We start from the raw sequence: 18,271 nt of genomic DNA, 5'->3' as shown, positions 1-18,271 counted from the left end.
CTATAAGTTTAGGAATGACATATTCTAAGGGATCATTTGGGATACAGTGAGGGGAATAACCCATAAGAGGGTCAAGGGCAGAAGCTGGGAGGTCAGCTAGGAGGCTAGGCAAGAGACCATTGTCTCGGATCAGGGTAGTAGCAGTGGAGGTAGTGGATTCTAAAATATCTATTAAAACATATATTTTAAAGGTAGAGTCAAATAATTCACTGATGGATCAGATGTGGAAATGAGGGTAAGAGAGGAGTCAAGGCTGACCCAAGTGTATGGTTGCCATTTTCAAAGATGGGAAGAATTAGACTTTGGTGTAGAAATCAAGAATTTGGTTTTGGATGTGTTAAGTTCAAGACGCCTATTGGACAACCAAGTGGGAATGTTGATCGGGCAGTTAGATATATGTATATGCATACATATATAGAATTCAAAGGAGAGGTCTGGGCTTGAAACGTGTATTTGAGAATCATCAACATAGAGAGCCACAGGGCTGGATAAAAGCACTCAGGAAGAGTGAGAAGTTGGAGAAGAGGACGAAAGAAACCAAGGAGTCCCCAGCAAGATAGGCGGAAAACAAAGTGCGTGTGGTGCCAAGAGAAGAAAGTGTTCCAGGGACAAAGGAGTAATCAATTGTGTTTAAACCTTCAGAAAGATTAAGGATAGATATTGACCATTAGATATAGCAATTTGGATGTCATTCATAACCTTGACAAGAGGACATTCTGTGGAGTCATAAGCATGAAAATCTGATGGGAGGAAAGGTTTGGAGATGGGAGGAAAGGTTTGGAGATGGGAAAATAGCCAATTCTCATTGTCTGAAGGGGAGGAGAAATGGGACCGTAGCTGGAAAGAGAAGTGAGATCAAGAGACAGTTGTTGTTGTTTTTGAAGATGAGAGAAATAATGGCTTCTTTATTTGCTGAGGGAAATGATCCAGGAGAGAGAGGAGAATGGTTGGAGTGATGGAATCAGGTGTACACAAGTGGAGGAGTTGGTCCAAGTTAGGAGCACATACCATTCATCATTATTGATAGGAGGGAAGGCAGAGTAGATGAGCATGGATGCGGGGAGGTGGGAACCTTGTGGACTTTCTCTTCTTATTTTTATTTTCTCAGTGAACTAGGAGACAAGGTTGTCATCTTAGGATGGGGAAGAAGTTATGAAAAGTTTGAAAAGAGAGGGGAAGGTATGGAATGGTCATCTGTGAGAATGCGTTAATGACTGTGCTAGGATAATGTAAGTAGAATTGATGAGTGACATTGAAGGCCTTTTTAAGGTGAGTGGTCATAAACTTAAAGAGAGAGCAGTTAGCAGAGGTATGTGAATTTTCCAGTCATGTTCAGCTGCCCACTTGTGCATGCATAGGTGGAAGGTTAGATTTTATTAAGGCTTGTGTTCTGTCAGAAAAGTACTGTGAAGCGAGAGAGAGGGGAAAGGGAACCAAGGTTATATTCGAAGGAGTGATTATAATAACAAACCACAGAATCTAAGTGAGATAAGAGGTGAAACAAGGACACAAAGGGAATAACTGAGCTACAATGGAGGACAAACTTTTTAGAGGAGAGGCGGTCAGGGATTTTAGAAATTAGTGTTTTGAAAGCATCATCTATAAGGATACTGAGGTTATGTGGGAGCAGGGTTGGAGACTGGTAGTGGCCACATGATGGCAATGAGGGTAGCATAGTCTGGTTAACATCAGAATCAAAGCTGGACACTTTTGGGAAGGAGGGAAGCAGAATGGTCTGGAAGCAGCAATAAGGACAAAGAGAAAAAAAAAAAAGGACAAAGAGGATACCTATTCCACTGCAAGGTGTGGGGAAAAAACAGCCACCACTTGAGAGGGCTGCAGAGGAATCACTGTCCTCAGAGGAGACCCAGATCTCCTTTAGAGCAAGAAGGAAAAATTCAGAGATTTTGAGAAAAGAGGAATTTTGCGGATCCCAACAACCAGTTCCTGAGAGTTTCAGGAGATGAAGAGGGTAGGAAATGGGGTTAGAAAACAGAATGTACAGGACCATTTGGGATGAAATGCAAGGGATAATGAATGATCTAGAATCCTGGGGCTCCTTGTGTGACTAGCATAAACCAGGCTAAAGGGAATAATGATAACAGATAATGATGGTCTGAAGGCAGATAACGGTGGCCAAACTGTGAATACTGAGGAAAGGGAGGTATGAAGGACCTTCCAGGCGCGTCCAAGGTATGCCCATCTTTACTCTTCACAGTGATGAGGTCAGGGGAGGGGTGTTGTCTTGTCGAGGGCACCTGAAATTCTAGAAATTTAGAAATGTCATTCTGGAGATGAATAGTGTCACCATTTCTGCAAATGATGCAAAGCATCTGGAGTCAGCTTGACTGAACAAATGGGAGTTTTGATTGAAGGAAGAAAGGGGTGGAGTGTGGAACACTGAAGAACAAGGTAATTCTTCAGGGGATTTTACAGGAGTTTCTGGTGCTGACTCATATGACAAGAAGTCTGGGCATAGTCAGTTGGGGCTCTTAACAGTGGCTCAGTGATGTGTTAAGTGCCGTCTTTCTGCAGACCTTCAACCTGACACTTATTGCCTTATAGTCATAAGAAGTTTGCTGCACATGTAGAACTCAAATCTAAATTCCAAATGGGAAAGGGGGAAAAGGGTATCTGCATCTATGAGGCAAAAATGTGGAAGTACTTACAATAGCTCATGTGGATTGCTCTGTTTAAAGCATCTTCTTTATTCCCTAGCTAGCTTCCATCTTCTCTTTCAAAATTCTACTCAAGTCAACATAACCTTCTTGGAGAAACCATTCCTCATCTCCCTAGGCTGAGTTAGGTGCCCCTGGTGTGTGTGTTCAGAGCCTGTGATAGATTGCAGTGTCAACCCCCATTCTTCCATCTCTGTATCCATGCCCTGTGCCATATAACTCTGATTCTGGTCTCAGCCATGCAGCTTGCTTTAACCAGTGGGATATTTTAAAGCAAAAGCTTAAAACTCCTCAAGAGCATGCTCTTCCTCTTGTGTCTAAGCCAGTGCCATGAGAACATACCTGCTGGAGGATGAGAGACACATGAAACAGAGCTAGATCAACACGGTGAGGCCATCCTAGATCAGCCAGCAGCACCTAACCCCCAGACACTTCACTGAGCCCAACCCAAATCAGCAGAACTGCTGAGGCAACCGCCGAAATTAACAGTTACTGTTTCATCCACTAAAGTTACGTGGTTGGTTGCTACTTAGCATTATTATGGCACTGGATCATTGACACAGAGTCCCTTGGGTATAGCTCTGCTACAAGCCTTAGCCCTGTCTCCTGAACTAACGTTAGGGAGCTCCCTTAGGACAGGACACTTTTATCTGTGTACATCTGTCACCTAGCACAGTGCCTGGCACCTAGAAGGTGCACAGTGAAATCTTGTGAAAGGAATGAATGAATGAACCTTTGTTCAACCTTTACAAAGGGCCTTACTTCTTTGTGCACGACAGGTGCAAAATTCCCCATAGTTAAACAGTGTAATCAAATGGACACACCCACAGAAAACCTAGTTCAGCAAGATATGTGAAGCTACAGTATATAGTAAACACTCATCACAGATTAAAGCTTTTTACTGCCTCAAGTACAAATGACTATTTCTTAAACATTGCGCAATCTATTTTATATTTTATTATGTTGTATAGATCCGTTTAAAGATAATCTAAATACTGTAAGAACACTTTAAAGGGTAGAGTGCAAATGGATATGACTCAGTCTACATATCTTTACTATTATCTTCAGTACACAATACCAAACCATTGTGAACTACTGATATTTCCTAAATCATGTCAAAAAATTTGCATGGCTTAAAAAAAAAAGTATTTGTGTTAATATAAAAAAGAGAGAAAGAGAGAACTTCCTCTAGGGGTCTACAGAGGAAAATATCATTTCTAGTAGCCTAGTCAAGTATGGGGGTGGGGAGAAAGGCAAGAATATTATCCTTATGAAAGGTCAGCAACAATCACATGGTATCGCATGTTTTGGGGACACTGAGCAAACTAGTTTTGCCTAGGAAGAGAGTTTCTACAGAGAAATAGTAAAAAAAAAAAAAAAAAAAAATGTCTGGGAGTGGTAGGGCAGCATGGAGCCCAGTCGTGGAGATCCTTGAATATAAGGTTAGGGACATTTTAACATGATCTTTTACTCAGCAGGGGAAAGTTAACTTTTGAGCAAGGGAGTGACATAATGAAGGGTTGGGTCAACCTTAGCTGCTAAATTCTAGCAGCATGGTGTGGGATGGTTTTTGCAGAAATATGGCTAATAGTCATATCAAATAATTTAATACAAAAATAATATTATGCTCCCATTTATCTTTTTTATTAATTAATTAATTAATTTATTTTTGGCTGCGTTGGGTCTTCATTGCTGCACGTGGGCTTTCTCTAGTTGCTGTGAGCGGGGGCTACTCTTCCTTGCAGTGCACGGGCTTCTCATTGCGGTGGCTTCTCTTGTTGTGGAGCACGGGCTCTAGGCGCGTGGGCTTCAGTAGTTGTGGCTCGCGGGCTGTAGAGCGCAGGCTCAGTAGTTGTGGTGCATGGGTTTAGTTGCTTCGAGGCATGTGGGATCCTCCTGGACCAGGAATTGAACCTGTATCCCCCGCATTAGCAGGCGGATTCCTAACCACTGTGCCACCAGGGAAGTCCCCCATTTATTTTTAAATCACATCTCTTATTAAAGTCTAGATTTCTGCTGGATACCAGTGACCAAGGAATTATTTTGAGATGAAAAGGTTTGCTATTCTCTCCCTGACAGTCATTTAGCCTGTTGTCCATTGGGGGTCCATGAATTGTTTCTTCCCCGCTCCGGCTATTGGGTTGTCTCATTTTCTTCTATTTTGCTTTCCATACACTCCCCTGGCCTCTGCTGGTCTAATTCTGTGAAAAACTAATTATAGCCAGGGGTAGAGGTCAGATGTAAGAATGAACGAGACTCCATGTAACCAAAACCAGAATCAACATCGGAATAAACTATTCTAAGTGCTTTTCTTAAGAGCACATCTCACCTGAGTTGTGGTAGCATTTACCTTTCAGGTGTGAGGATGTCATTTTGTCCTCAAAAAGTGTTTCATAATCCACTAATTATATTTGTTAGGTGGGTGTCACTGTTTTTCATGCAAGTGGAATTTAGTCAGGAAGGATAAATACCTTATCTAAAATCTTGTGTCATGTTTTCTCTAGAATGTTTTCTCCATTTTGCTCCCATTCCACCTGACACGCTCCTTTTAAGCCTTCTAAACTCTGTTCAGACATGCCTTGTCTGTGCAACGTTTCCTTACCCTGCTGCTCAGTTCAGTCTCCTCCCTCCCTGCCCCACTGCAATGGTCTCTGGGTTGTACAGACCTCTGCAGTTATGCACTTTGCTCTACATGTCTGTCTCCCCTGTGAGATTACAGGGGTGATGAGGGGGTTGTGGAATCCAAAGCGAGAGAATCTAAAGGCAAAGTGGAAACTTCTGAACTTGGCCAACAGTCTGAGCAAAAGATAAAGGGGCAACACCTAAAACCATCCCCAGCTAGATTCATTTCCTTCCTGCTTTAAAATGTTTGGGAAGGGAGTTTTCACAGCCCCCCAGTAGCCGTCAGGGCAATGGTGTTCACCTCAGGGGCTCCCAGGCCAACTCCCTGTGCTGTTTGCTGAGCACATCTCGCTTCTCACGCCACCTCATCCCCTCCTGGGCGCTCCTCACAGCACGGCTGCTTTTTCTGCTTCACTGCGTTTCCAGCGTGGATGCTTACGCCTCACTTCACTTTGCCCCGTTTTTTCACATTTCTGTCGCCCGGGAACTTTGTTTCCTCCTTCCGAGGAGATCTACCTTCACCACCACATCCTCCTCTACTCAGCGCCTCGCCTCCCTCCCACGGGCTCTTGCTGGCCTCCCTGGAGAGCCCGGGGAGGGAGCTAACTCCTCTGGGCCCCCGGGGCATGTTTTCTATTGTGCGGTGAATGTTCCTCCTGACTTTTCAAATCTGTAATCAGACAGGCATGAAGTGTAATCAACAGGTGGTGAGGACTGAATGAAAGTGAGCACAGTTTATTTAAGGGGCAAGGAGGAAGTCTACACTGGCAGGCCTGCTCTTCCGGCTTCTTCAGACAAAACCACTGGTCAGCCGGCTTAGGGTTGAAACTGGCAGGTGGACTTTGGGGAAGCTGAGTCCTGAAGCTTCACACACAACCTGTCCTCAGGATGCCGAAAGAACCCAGTACAGGTCTGCTGCTCCCCACCTTGAATTCCTCAGATCTGTAACAAAGCGGGGGGCCCAGGTGGCCCCACTACTCCAGCTCTAGGGTCTCCTTCCAATAGGTGATGAGAAGGGATGGAGTGGGGAAAAGAAATATTCCAACCTCTCTCTCCTCCCACCCTCTGGTTTCTAATAGGTGCCTCCTGTTGGTTGAATCCTACTGGAAACCAGAAGGCAAAGAAGCCCATTGATGCAGTCCTCAGGGACCAGCCCCCCAGGGACCAGAGCAGGGCTGAGAAGGGCAGAGAATGGATCTGTTGGGAAGAAGGAACATATAGAAAATAACCAAGCACAGTCAGGCTGAGTGGGGCAAGCACAGGGTTGGAGCCTGCTTTTCTTTAAAACTTAGGTATTGGGCTTCCCTGGTGGCGCAGTGGTTGAGAGTCCGCCTGCCGATGCAGGGGACACGGGTTCGTGCCCCGGTCCGGTAAGATCCCACAAGCCACGGAGCGGCTGGGCCCGTGAGCCATGGCCACTAAGCCTGTGCGTCCGGAGCCTGTGCCCCGCAACGGGAGAGGCCACAACAGTGAGAGGCCCGCGTACAGCAAAAAAACAAACAAACAAAAAAACCTTAGGTATTGTGTCATCCTGAATTTTTTGCAATAATTTTGATTTTTTAAAAAATTAGAATATTACTGATTTTTTTTAGCGCTTTCCCCTCCCCTGAAATTTTGCACCTGAGGCAAAATTCACCTCACCTTAATCCTGGTCCTGAAGTGGTGTTCTGTGGATTAGGGAGATTATGAGTGGGTCTTATTTTGTCATTTTTGCTCACCTGTATGTTCCAGTTTTTTTTTTTTTTCAAGTGATCCTATATTTGTTATAAAAACAGTTAAATGCAAGATATCTTCTTTGAAAGTAGGGATCCTTCGTTTGTACAACGTGGAGCAGACTTAGCAGAAAAATCAAATGTTTTTTGGATGAGTAAATAAAAGAATGTGTATGTCAACTCTATTCCCAAATCCTACCTCTTCTCAAAATTCTAACTCAAATGGTACTTCCTCATAAAACATTTCCTTATATCCCAAATCACATTGGCCTACAAGGCCTACACAATGTGTCCATGGCCCACCCCGATCTCTCCATATCCCCCCTTACCTCCTGCCACCCTTCCTCTCCACCATATTGGCCCCCTACTGCGTGTCGCTCCTGAAACACAGGAAGCAATTCATTAATATTTGTTGAGAATGAGTGTGACCGCTCTCTCTTCTATCATTCTTGTCATAATCTTTTGTTCTCACAGTTATGCATTTATTTTATCTCCCCTACTCTTAAGTGACTCAGGCTATTTTCCTCACTTTGATATGATCCTTGGTGCCTGGCACAATGCTTGGCATGTTGTCAAAACAATTATTAACAACAGTAGTAGAAGAGTCATCATTTGAGTGATTACTAGGGGCCAAACACTATATTAAACATTTATCAGTGTCACCTCACTTCTGTTGTTTTTTGTTTGTTTTTTGTTTTTGCGGTACGCGGGCCTCTCACTGTTGTGGCCTCTCCCGTTGCGGAGCACAGGCTCCGGACGCGCAGGCTCTGCGGCCGTGGCTCACGGGCCCAGCCGCTCTGCGGCATGTGGGTCTTCCCGGACCGGGTCACGAACCCGTGTCCCCTGCATCGGCAGGTGGACTCTCAACTACTGCGCCACCAGGGAAGCCCCTCACTTCTGTATTTTAACTGACTGTGAGGACTCACATTTATAGGAATCCACGCAAGTCTGTTATTAGTCCAACTTCACAGCTAAGGAAGCTGAGGTCTAGAGAGGTCAAGTAACTTGCTGAAGGTCACATTGCTAATAAGTGGCATTACAGGAAAGTGTAATCCTAAATTACATCAGATCAGTAGTTCTCAAACCGTGGTCCAGGAACTACTGAGATTCCCAAGACATTTCAGGGGAGTCTGTACATTCCAAACCACTCTTGTATGTATACAGTGTTTTTCCTGAGGCTCCACTCCATGTGATATCAAACACCTTGAACACAGAAGCAGAGAGAATCCAGCTGTCTCCAGTTAAGTCAGGCACTAAAGAGATTTTCAACAATAATGCTGATCTTTTCACTTATTTTTTTTCTGTTTTGGAAAATATAGTTATTTTTCATAGAAAGTCTTATACATGTAATGTGTTTATTATTGTTATTTTAAAATATATTAATAAATATTTTTAAAAATTCATCAGTGTTCCTTTTTAATATAGTAAATATAGATAGACATAGCCTACATAAACAGAAACTTTTGGGGTCCTCAGTATCTTTAAGAGTATTATGCGGCCCTGAGACCAAAGTCCTTGAGAATAGATGTGTTAGATAATTTCTAAGTTTCTTCTCAGCTCTAAAATGTAGGGGTTCTCTATCCATGAAGCAGTTTTGGAGGGTAGGGGCTCAAGATCATTAATCAGTCTGAGAAAAGAGGGGCAGTCTTGGGGCCTGACTCCATGCCTAGGTTCTACATTGACTGGTCTTGGTTACCTGGATTTATTCTGATCTTAACTGCTCTGTGGACTTCTGAAAACTCCTGTTCCTGCCTTGGGTTCACACATAACTCGTAGTTATAATTCAGCACTCCCAGACTCATTATTTCATTCCCTTGTCCCTCATCCTCTTCTTTGCTTCTGTGCCTTTTTTATCTCGACCCTGCTTCCAACTTTCTATACTTAGTCTTCCGTAACAAAGGTTTTACAATACCCAAACACTTCCTGGACTATAGATTAGCCTCAAATGGTTTCTCTTATGTTGCCCCAGGCATATACAGGATTACAACAGATTTCATGTTTTAAATTCTTTCTCATTGATAACCTCTAGTGAAAGGAACAGGGTGGAGGAGGAACAGGGTGGAAGGGAAGTCTCTTTTGTAGTACCTTTTATATCTGTATAAATGAAAACTTTGCTTCAAAGGAAGCAAAGAGAAAAACAAACAAAAACCCCAAAACTCTCCTGAAGTGTAATTCTTTCTTTCTTTTTTCTCTTTAAAAAAATAATAAATTTATTTATTTATTTTAGGCTGCGTTGGGTCTATCGTTGCTGTGCATGGGCTTTCTCTAGTTGCGGCGAGCGGGGGTGGGGTGGGATGGGGGGGTGGCTACTCTTCATTGCAGTGCACGGGCTTCTCATTGCGGTGGCTTCTCTTGTTGCGGAGCACGGGCTCTAGGCGCACGGGCTTCAATAGTTGTGGTTCACGGGCTCTAGAGCGCAGGCTCAGTAGTTGTGGCGCACGGGCTCAGTAGTTGTGGCGCACGGGCTTAGTTGCTCCGTAGCATGTGGAATCTTCCCGGACCAGGGCTCAAACCCGTGTCCCCTGCATTGGCAGGAAGATTCTTAACCACTGAGCCACCAGGGAAGCCCTCTAAGATTTTTGACAAAAATGTATTTAAAATGTGGGATGAGATAAAATTATTTTTATTGGAAAAATATTGAATCGGCTGTGATGCATTGGAATTCATATTTTGATTTTCCCAATATCTTCTGAGTTTATCAGATTAAACAAGGTATCTCTTAAGTGAAAGAGTAACAGATATAATTCATTGTAATTACATAATACTCAACATTAATAATTATGTAATATAATTCTTGAAATTTTAAAAAGTATACTAGTTTACAGAAATTAAGAAAGTGAATGACTCCAATAAGAAGGCAACAAATTAATTTGCAAGTTTCCAATGATTTATTTTTGTCAAAAATGAAAAAGGAAAATAAAAAACAAAAAAATAAAAATAATGAAAGAGGAACTTATAATGAAATGATGGATCTAAGAAATGATCATTAATGATTGCTAAAACCATTAGATGAAAAGCTAATGGGGACCTTGATAATGAGTGGGTACATTGAACCCACAGATTAATACTATCAGAAAAAAGAGATACTCGGACGTTATGTACCTCCAATGAAACAGGAAGCACACACACACCACCTATGAAGGATTCTTTTTTTTTTTAAGTTTTATTTAGCAGCTAAAGATGACATTTTCAAAGTATATGGTTTTTGGGGGCTTTCTTGGCTGTGCTGGCTCTTTGTTGCTGCATGCGGGCTTTCTCTAGTTGTGGCGAGAGGGGGCTGCTCTTCGTTGCTGTGTGTGGGTGTCTCATTGCAGTGCCTTCTCTCTTGTTGCGGAGCACGGGCTCTAGGCACGTGGGCTTCAGTAGTTGTGGCTCGTGAGCTCAGTAGTTGTGGTGCACAGGCTTAGTTGCCCCATGACATGTGGGATCTTCCCAGACCAGAGATCAAAGCTGTGTCCCCTGCATTGGCAGGCGGATCTTAACCACTGGTTCACCTATGGAAGATTCTTGCCAAAGTATCAACTCTGAATCTGACCAGGCCTAAATATCAATTTTTAGGAAATACAGAGGCCAGGGAGAAGTAATCAGCAAAATCCAGAATGTGGAAAACCCTACAAGAAAAATGACCCAGTTTTTCAACAAACCAATTACAAGAGGAAAGAAAAACAGGAGGAAGAATCTATCACTAAGAGACAAGAGAAATATTAGCCAAAAGCAATTTGTGGGCATTGTTAGGACCTTGAATTGAAAAACCAACACTAAAATCCAGACCAAAACAAAACAAAAAGCATGTATGAGACAACCAGGGGAGATTTGAATGTTGCCTGAATACTGGATGACTTACATTTTTTAGGTGTACTGGTTTGTTTTAAAAAGAGTCCTTATATTTTAGAGCTATATATATAGAGGTATTTACAGAAGAAGTGGCCTGATACTTGGCATTTGCTTCAAAATAATCCAGCAGTGGTGAAGGGTGGGGGATGGAGAGCAGATAGTGGGGGCGGATAGAGATCAAAAAGGATTGGCCATAGGTTGGTAAAGCTGTTGAAAGCTTGATGGTGGTCACGTAGAGATTCATTTCATTCCTCTTCTAAATTTGTATAGACTTGAACTCTTCAATAACAAAAATTAAAACATAAATGAATAAATGAATCTAAAAAATAAACTCACTGAAGAAATACCTAATCTAGCTGTCAGCAGATAGATCACTGACAGTAATCTTTTGATGATTGACCATTGGGTGGGTTTTGGCATATACCGTCAAAGGATTGATTGACTGCCATTGATATAACAAAACTCTCTATTCCCATCTACTTGTTTATGTGAACAGTACTTGAATGTGTAGAAGCAAAATCAAGAAATAGAGGTTTATGCTGAACTTTTTCATTTTGGCAAGAGGTAATATTTATCCATGAATTCAAGAATAAACAGAAAAAAAAAGCCCCATCCATGCTATTAAGAGATCTGTATTTTCAGCAAATTTCTTTATGTTTAATAACTGTTTGTATTATTTATCAAAATTTGTAATACTTACATTATTTTGATCAAATGTATACTAATACCAATTATAACAACCCAATCCAGAAGAAATTTTTAATATTTGGGACCTTTGGTATCAGGAAACTAAAACAAAAACAAAAACCATAAAAAATTACACAAGGATAAAAATATGTGGGGAAATGTAATGGCAATATCATTTTAAGGAGAAAAAGGAGCGATGTAAAATAGTGATAGCTCTTTTTTCCTATGTGTATGAGCCATACATTCTGGTTTCTTTGTATATCTCATAAGTGGTTTTTGGTTGTTGAAAACTGCACATTTTAAATAAGATAATGTGGTAACTCTGGAAAAATAGATACAATATCTGATAGTTAAAGAAGAGTTTATTCATGTATTTTTACAAATAGGTGATGGGGTATCAATTAGAGCATTAGGATTGTATGGATATATTTAAAAGAATGATGTTAACAGTTTTATTTTAAATTGTCATTATTTATAATATACTGGAGAGCTGCCCTCTTAGCGCAGCCAGCAGCACATCGGGCTTATATAATATACCGGAAGTTACATCCTTTGCAACTCTTTAAACTTCAGAAATGTTAAATATTAGCTAAAAACGAGTAGGGGGACTACTTAGGTCTTTTTTTCTTTTATTGATTTTTTTATTGAGTAAAATTCACAAAACATAAAATTAACCATTAACCATGTTAAACTGTATAATTCAGTAGCAGTTAGTACATTTACAGTGTTGCACAACCATCACCTGTATTTCCAAGACATTTTCATCACCTCAAAAGGAAACTCTAAGGTACTTCCCTGGTGGCGCAGTGGTTAAGAATCTGCCTGCTAAGTCAGGGGATACAGGTTTGAGCCGTGGTCCAGCAAGACCCCACGTGCCATGGAGCAACTAAGCCTGTGTGCCACAACTACTGAGCCTGCGCTCTAGAGCCCGTGCTCTGCAACAAGAGAAGCCATGGCAATCACCACAACGAAGAGTAGCCCCTGCTCGCCACAACTAGGGAAAACCCCGCGCACAGCAACGAAGACCCAACGGAGCCAAAAATAAATAAATAAAATAACTTTTTTAAAAAAGAAAAAAAAAGGAAACTCTACACCCATTAAGCAATCACTCCTCCTGGCAACCACTAATCTGTTTTCTGTTTCTATGGATTTACTACTCTGGACGTTTAAGGAAACTCTACACCCATTAAGCAATCACTCCTCCTGGCAACCACTAATCTGTTTTCTGTTTCTATGGATTTACTACTCTGGACGTTTCATATAAATGGAATCATACAGTATGTAACCTTGTCTAGCTTCGTTCACTTAACATGTTTTTGCTGTTTATCCAAGTTGTATCATGTATCAGTATTTCAGTCCCTTTTATGGTTGAATAGTATTCCACTGAATGGATATATCACATTGTGCTTATTCACTCATCAGCTGATGGACATTTGGGTTGTTTCTACCTTTTGGCTATTATGAATAGTGCTGCTATTATGAACATAGGTGTACAAGTATTTGTTTGAATACCTATTTTCAATCCTTTTGGTTCTATACCTAGGAGTGACGTTGCTGATAATTTTGTTTAACTTTTTGAGGAACTACCAAACTTTTCCACAGCCACTGCAACATTTTACATTTCCACCAGCAATGTATGAAGGTTCCAATTTCTCCACATCTTTGCCAACTCTTGTTATCTTCCATTTTAAAAAAGTCATGAGCTTTCCAACGCTGGCCGGGCAGGATGGCTCCTGCAATGAAGGGTGGCAAGAAGAAGAAGGTCCGGTCTGCCATCAACGAGGTGGTGACCAGAGAATACACCATCAACATTCACAAGCGCATCGTGGAGTGGGTTTCAAGAAGCGTGCCCCTCGGGCACTCAGAGAAATCTGGAAATTTGCCATGAAGGAGATGGGAACTCCAGATGTACTCATTGACACCAGGCTCAACAAAGCTGTCTGGGCCAAAGGAATAAGGAATGTCCCATACTGTATCCGTGTGCGGTTGTCCACAAAACATAATGGAAGATTCACCAAACAAGCTCTATACATTGGTTACCTATGTACCTGTCACCACTTTCAAAAATCTACAGACAGTTAGTGTGGATGAGAACTAACTGCTGATTGTTCAATAAAGTAATAGAACTGCCAAAAGAAAAAAGAAAAAAAAAGAAAAAAGTTATGGTTAACTTAGTGGATGTGAAGTGGTATCTCAATGTGATTTTCATTTTCATTTTCCTAACGAGTAACAATGTTGAGCATCTTTTAATATGCTTGTTAACTGCAACTACCTAGTATTCACAAAATTACCTTAGGAGGTGTACAAACAAAAAATGTATGGCTCATGACTCTAGGCCTAAACTGCTGTGTTTCTTTTCTTTTCTTTTTTTAACATCTTTATTGGAGTATAATTGCTTTACAATAGTGTGTTAGTTTCTGCTTTATAACAAAGTTTATCAGTTATACATATACATATGTTCCCATATCTCCTCCCTCTTGTGTCTGCCTCCCTCCCACCCTTCCTATCCCACCCCTCTAGGTGGTCGCAAGGCACTGAGCTGATCTCCCTGTGCTATGTGGCCGCTTCCCACTAGCTAGCTATTTTACATTTGGTAGTGTATATATTTCACTGTTACTCTCTCACTTCGTCCCACCTTACCGTTCCCCCCCCCCATATCCTCATGTCCATTCTCTACGTCTGTGTTTTTATTCCTGTCCTGCCCCTAGGTTCATCAGAACCTTTTTTTTTTTTTTTTTTAGATTCCATATATATGTGTTCCATATGGTGTTTGTTTTTCTCTTTCTGACTTACTTCACTCTGTATGATAGACTCCAGGTCTATCCACCTCACTACAAATAACTCAATTTCCTTTCATTTTATTAGCCCTCTTCTATTTTGAAGACATCATTATAAATGCTAAACTTCCAAGCCTATATGATGGAATTTGAACGCCAGTTAGCTAGCCCCTTGGACATAGTGAGCTTTTTCCATGCTAATTTGTTAGTTTGACATGACAGCCAGAAGAGACCTTCAGCTGTGCTGAATTGTGGTTCTCACAGACTGAGTGGGAACGCTAAGGGAAAGACATTTTTGTGTGAGGCTGGAAGAGAGTGAGGAAATGAGGAGGGATCTGCACAACGTTGTGCCTAGGCAGGGATCTGTGAAAGCAACAGGAGAGTCTCAGAACCCCATGTCTACCCTAGGACAGCAGGGAGCTGTACAATTGGCGATATCCCCTGTATAGATCAATAGTTAGTTCTTTGAGGACAAGAACAGCATCTTAGTCTATATCTTTACATGTTCCCTAACCCAGAACCTGGCTCATAGTAGATACACACAGGATGTTTGCTGAATGGGAAAGTGCACTGGCGACACTCTGACCCATGATGACTGTCTCCTTGGTGGGAATTAGGAGATAGACATCCTGGTTGTTGCTCCGGATTCTCTCTCCTTCCTGTCCATCTCAGTCTGACATCCTCTAACAGCTCTTCATTACCCCCACCACTGTGTTCCTAAGATCCCCAGCTTCAACATAAAATATCCCCTATATCCTTGATCATTATTTCTGGAGCATTCCCTCTACTTCCGTTATATTTCTGTTACCTTCGACCTACACATAGGCATGGCCATGCTTGCGACCTTAGAATCACATCCAACACTTTGTAGTAAAGAAGAATTCGAGAGACTGTTGAATTTTTTGTCGATAGACCCTTACCACAGATGTCTGTAGGTTTATTGGGTGTTATTCCCTTTATTCCTTGCCTCTAAAGAAGGCCCTTCCAAGCTCCTGTGCAGACGGTATAAAGCCAGGTTGATAGAGTTTGAGAGCCAGGTGGGAGAATAGATCTGGGGGTGGGGGTGGGGGAGGAGGAGCTGAGGCATTGTGATGTTTCTCTGTACAGTTTGCAGACTTTCATTCATCTCCTTGTTCTAAATCCACTGCTTCAGTCTGGCCCTCTGTAATTTTTTTTTTCCCCCAGAGAATAAACCTCCTGTGTTACAGGGTTTGGGGGCAGAAATCTCTGGGCTGTATACATGGGGATGGGATCTATAGGTCCAGTTGTCCCTATACCTCTTCCCTCTTTCCTCTTCCCTGTGTCTTGTGTCTGCTGTGCAAAGTGTCTGACGCCTGATTCCTGAGCCTTTCTGCTGGGTGAATCAGTTTGCTTTGTGGTATTATCCACGTGTCCTAGCCACCCTCCTCCCCTCTCTTGTCACATGCAAGGCTTCTGGTTTTCTCTGGTTACCACTTCTTTCTCTCTTTCCATCTGCTCACACTGTGTTGACATCTCTCATCAGTTTTCATCTCCTTTCTCATTCTCTTGTCCTTATAAATCCTTATCCTTGTTGTACTTTTAGTGTCATGTTATAGGATTCCAGGAATTCTTGTGTTCAGTCCACCCTTATTTAATAAGCAACTACTCTTTAAGGTCATCAGTTCCACACAAATGTAATACTCTGTAGTTGTTAGATGGAATAACATAGCTACATGTCTGAACCTGTGGAGTGGACAATATAGAAAGTTAAATGAAAAAGAAAGTTGCAGGGAATTCCCTGCCGATCCAGTGGTTAAGACTGAGCTTTCACTGCCGTAGCCCAGGTTCAGTCCCTCGTTGGGGAACTAAGATCCCGCAAGATGCATGGCATGGCCAAAAAAAAAAAAGCAAGTTGCAGTTGGTATGTATAATATAATACCATTTGTGTTTAAAAATTGTTTATATTAAGGCTCCGTGCTCCCAATGCAGGGGGCCCAGTTTCGATCCCTGATCAGAGAAGTAGATCCCACATGCATGCCGCAACTAAGGAGCCTGCCTGACACAACTAAGACCCGGTGCAACCAAATAAATAAATATTTTTTAAAAAATTGTTTATATTATATATATACACATGCAAATATCATATATATAATATAAAATATATTCTCCTTAGTATTATCTGAGACAGTATAAGTATCAGAATAGGGACTTCCCTGGTGGTCCAGCGGTTAAGACTTTGCCTTCCAATGCAGGGAGTGCAGGTTTGATCCCTGGTCAGGGAGCTAAGATTCCACATGCTTCCCGGCCAAAAAACCAAAACATAGAACAGAAGCAATATTGTAACAAATTCAATAAAGACGTTAAAAATGGTCCACGTAAAAAAAAACTAAAAAAAATAGAATATATAGAGCTATTTTCATTTGGCAAAAATATTTAAAACGGTTTAGCTTAAAAGTCTAGGCAATCTGGTGAATGTAAAAATTTACTTTGGGGGCTACGGAGCCAGGAAGCACCATTCGTGTTGTGTTCTATTTGAACAGTACCCCTGAAGTTGTGCAACTGCAGTGGCCCTTCCTGGAGTTCCCCCCCAAAGAAGCTGTCACCTCCCAGAGCAGCGGCAATGATTAGCCAGCTTGCTTCCCCCATGTGTGACTCCTAGTGGCCAATTTCCCAGGACGTGACTGTTTGTAGTTAATGATCCTTCTGATGTATACCAGCGAGGCCAACTCCTAAGTAGGTGAATAATAAGCAGCAAAACTTATATTTGTGGAGATGTCCATTCTAGCATGTTGTGGGGTCCTCCTTATGAAAGCAACCAACTCTTCCTTCTTCCAACCACCTTCAACCTCCAACCCAACTCACGATCCAATGAGAAGATGTGGAAATTTTCCAGTTGAAACTCAGTGGCACAGGGTTGAAAGCAATTTAGCCACATATGCAAATATTCTCTAGCAACAGGTTTCTAGCTTTTTTCCCTCAAACTTAGCTGCATAATGGAATCACCTGGGAAGGTTTTAACTCCCATGCCAATGGGAAAAGACTGAAAAAGAATAGATACATGGTTATGTAAACTGAATCACTTTGCTGTACACCTGAAACTAACACAACATTGTTAATCAACTGTGCTCCAATATAAAATAAAATTTTTTTAATTGAAAAAAAAACTCCCACACGCAGGGTGAACACATATCTAGAGAGTCAAATCTTTAATGAGGTTTCTCAGCATTGCCCATATTGACATTTGGGACCAGACATTCTTTACTATGGAGGCCTTTCTCTTTCTCTGCATTGTGGGATGTTTAGTACCATCCCTCGGCTCTACCCACTAGATACCAGTCACACCCTCTCCCGGTTGTAACAACCAAAAGACATTGCTAAGTGTTTCCTGGTGGAAGGAGCAAATCACCCAATTGAAAATCACTGCTTTGGGGGCAAGACCCAGGCATCACAGTTTAAAAAAATCTTCCCAGGTGATTCCAATGTGCATTCCAGTTTAAGAGCTGTGATCTGATGGAATTTACTTTGGGAAGCGTATCCTGGTGGAGAGTCCCAGGAGTTTTGGAGTGGGTTTTTATAAACTGTGATTTAATATTGATTCAGTAAAAATGAGTATATTCTGAGCCAGATGAGCAGTTCCATTCATCCTATCTAGTAAACATCTGTTTCTTTCTATTAAGGGGACTTTAGAAAACAAAGAGGCTGTGAACATCATGAGAGGTTAGCAAAGCCAGCTGAGCATGTAACTTAACAAGGAATCTTTACAGTGAGCTAATGAAAGGGACCTGAGGTAATGGAAGGTCTAAACAACACTCGAGGGCCATTGGGGGGTACCTTATTGGTGCCAAGATAGTATCTACCATTGAATGGAGTTCCCCTGTGGGCCAGGGTCTTGTGCTAGGGGATCTATTTACATGTCATCAAATAAGACATCTAAGTTAATACTAACTGTAGTAATAATAATAATGAATGGGGCTGGCTGAAGGAGTAGGTATGTCAATAC

The 18,271-nt window shown here is 41.8% G+C and overlaps 1 protein-coding gene and 1 pseudogene across 2 annotated transcripts in view; both read left to right on the top strand.

Moving 5' to 3' along the window:
- Nucleotides 1-15,360, top strand: part of LOC141277241 (large ribosomal subunit protein eL31-like) — a 49,419-nt pseudogene extending 34,059 nt beyond the window's left edge.
- The window catches only part of ZNF19 (zinc finger protein 19), a 107,262-nt gene that overhangs the window by 43,381 nt on the left and 45,610 nt on the right, over nt 1-18,271 (top strand). The gene's annotated exons all lie outside the window — the stretch shown is intronic.

Source organism: Tursiops truncatus, chromosome 19 (assembly GCF_011762595.2).
Source record: "Tursiops truncatus isolate mTurTru1 chromosome 19, mTurTru1.mat.Y, whole genome shotgun sequence".
Taxonomy (NCBI): Eukaryota; Metazoa; Chordata; class Mammalia; order Artiodactyla; family Delphinidae; genus Tursiops; species Tursiops truncatus.
This window is presented reverse-complemented; position numbering and strand designations above follow the sequence as displayed.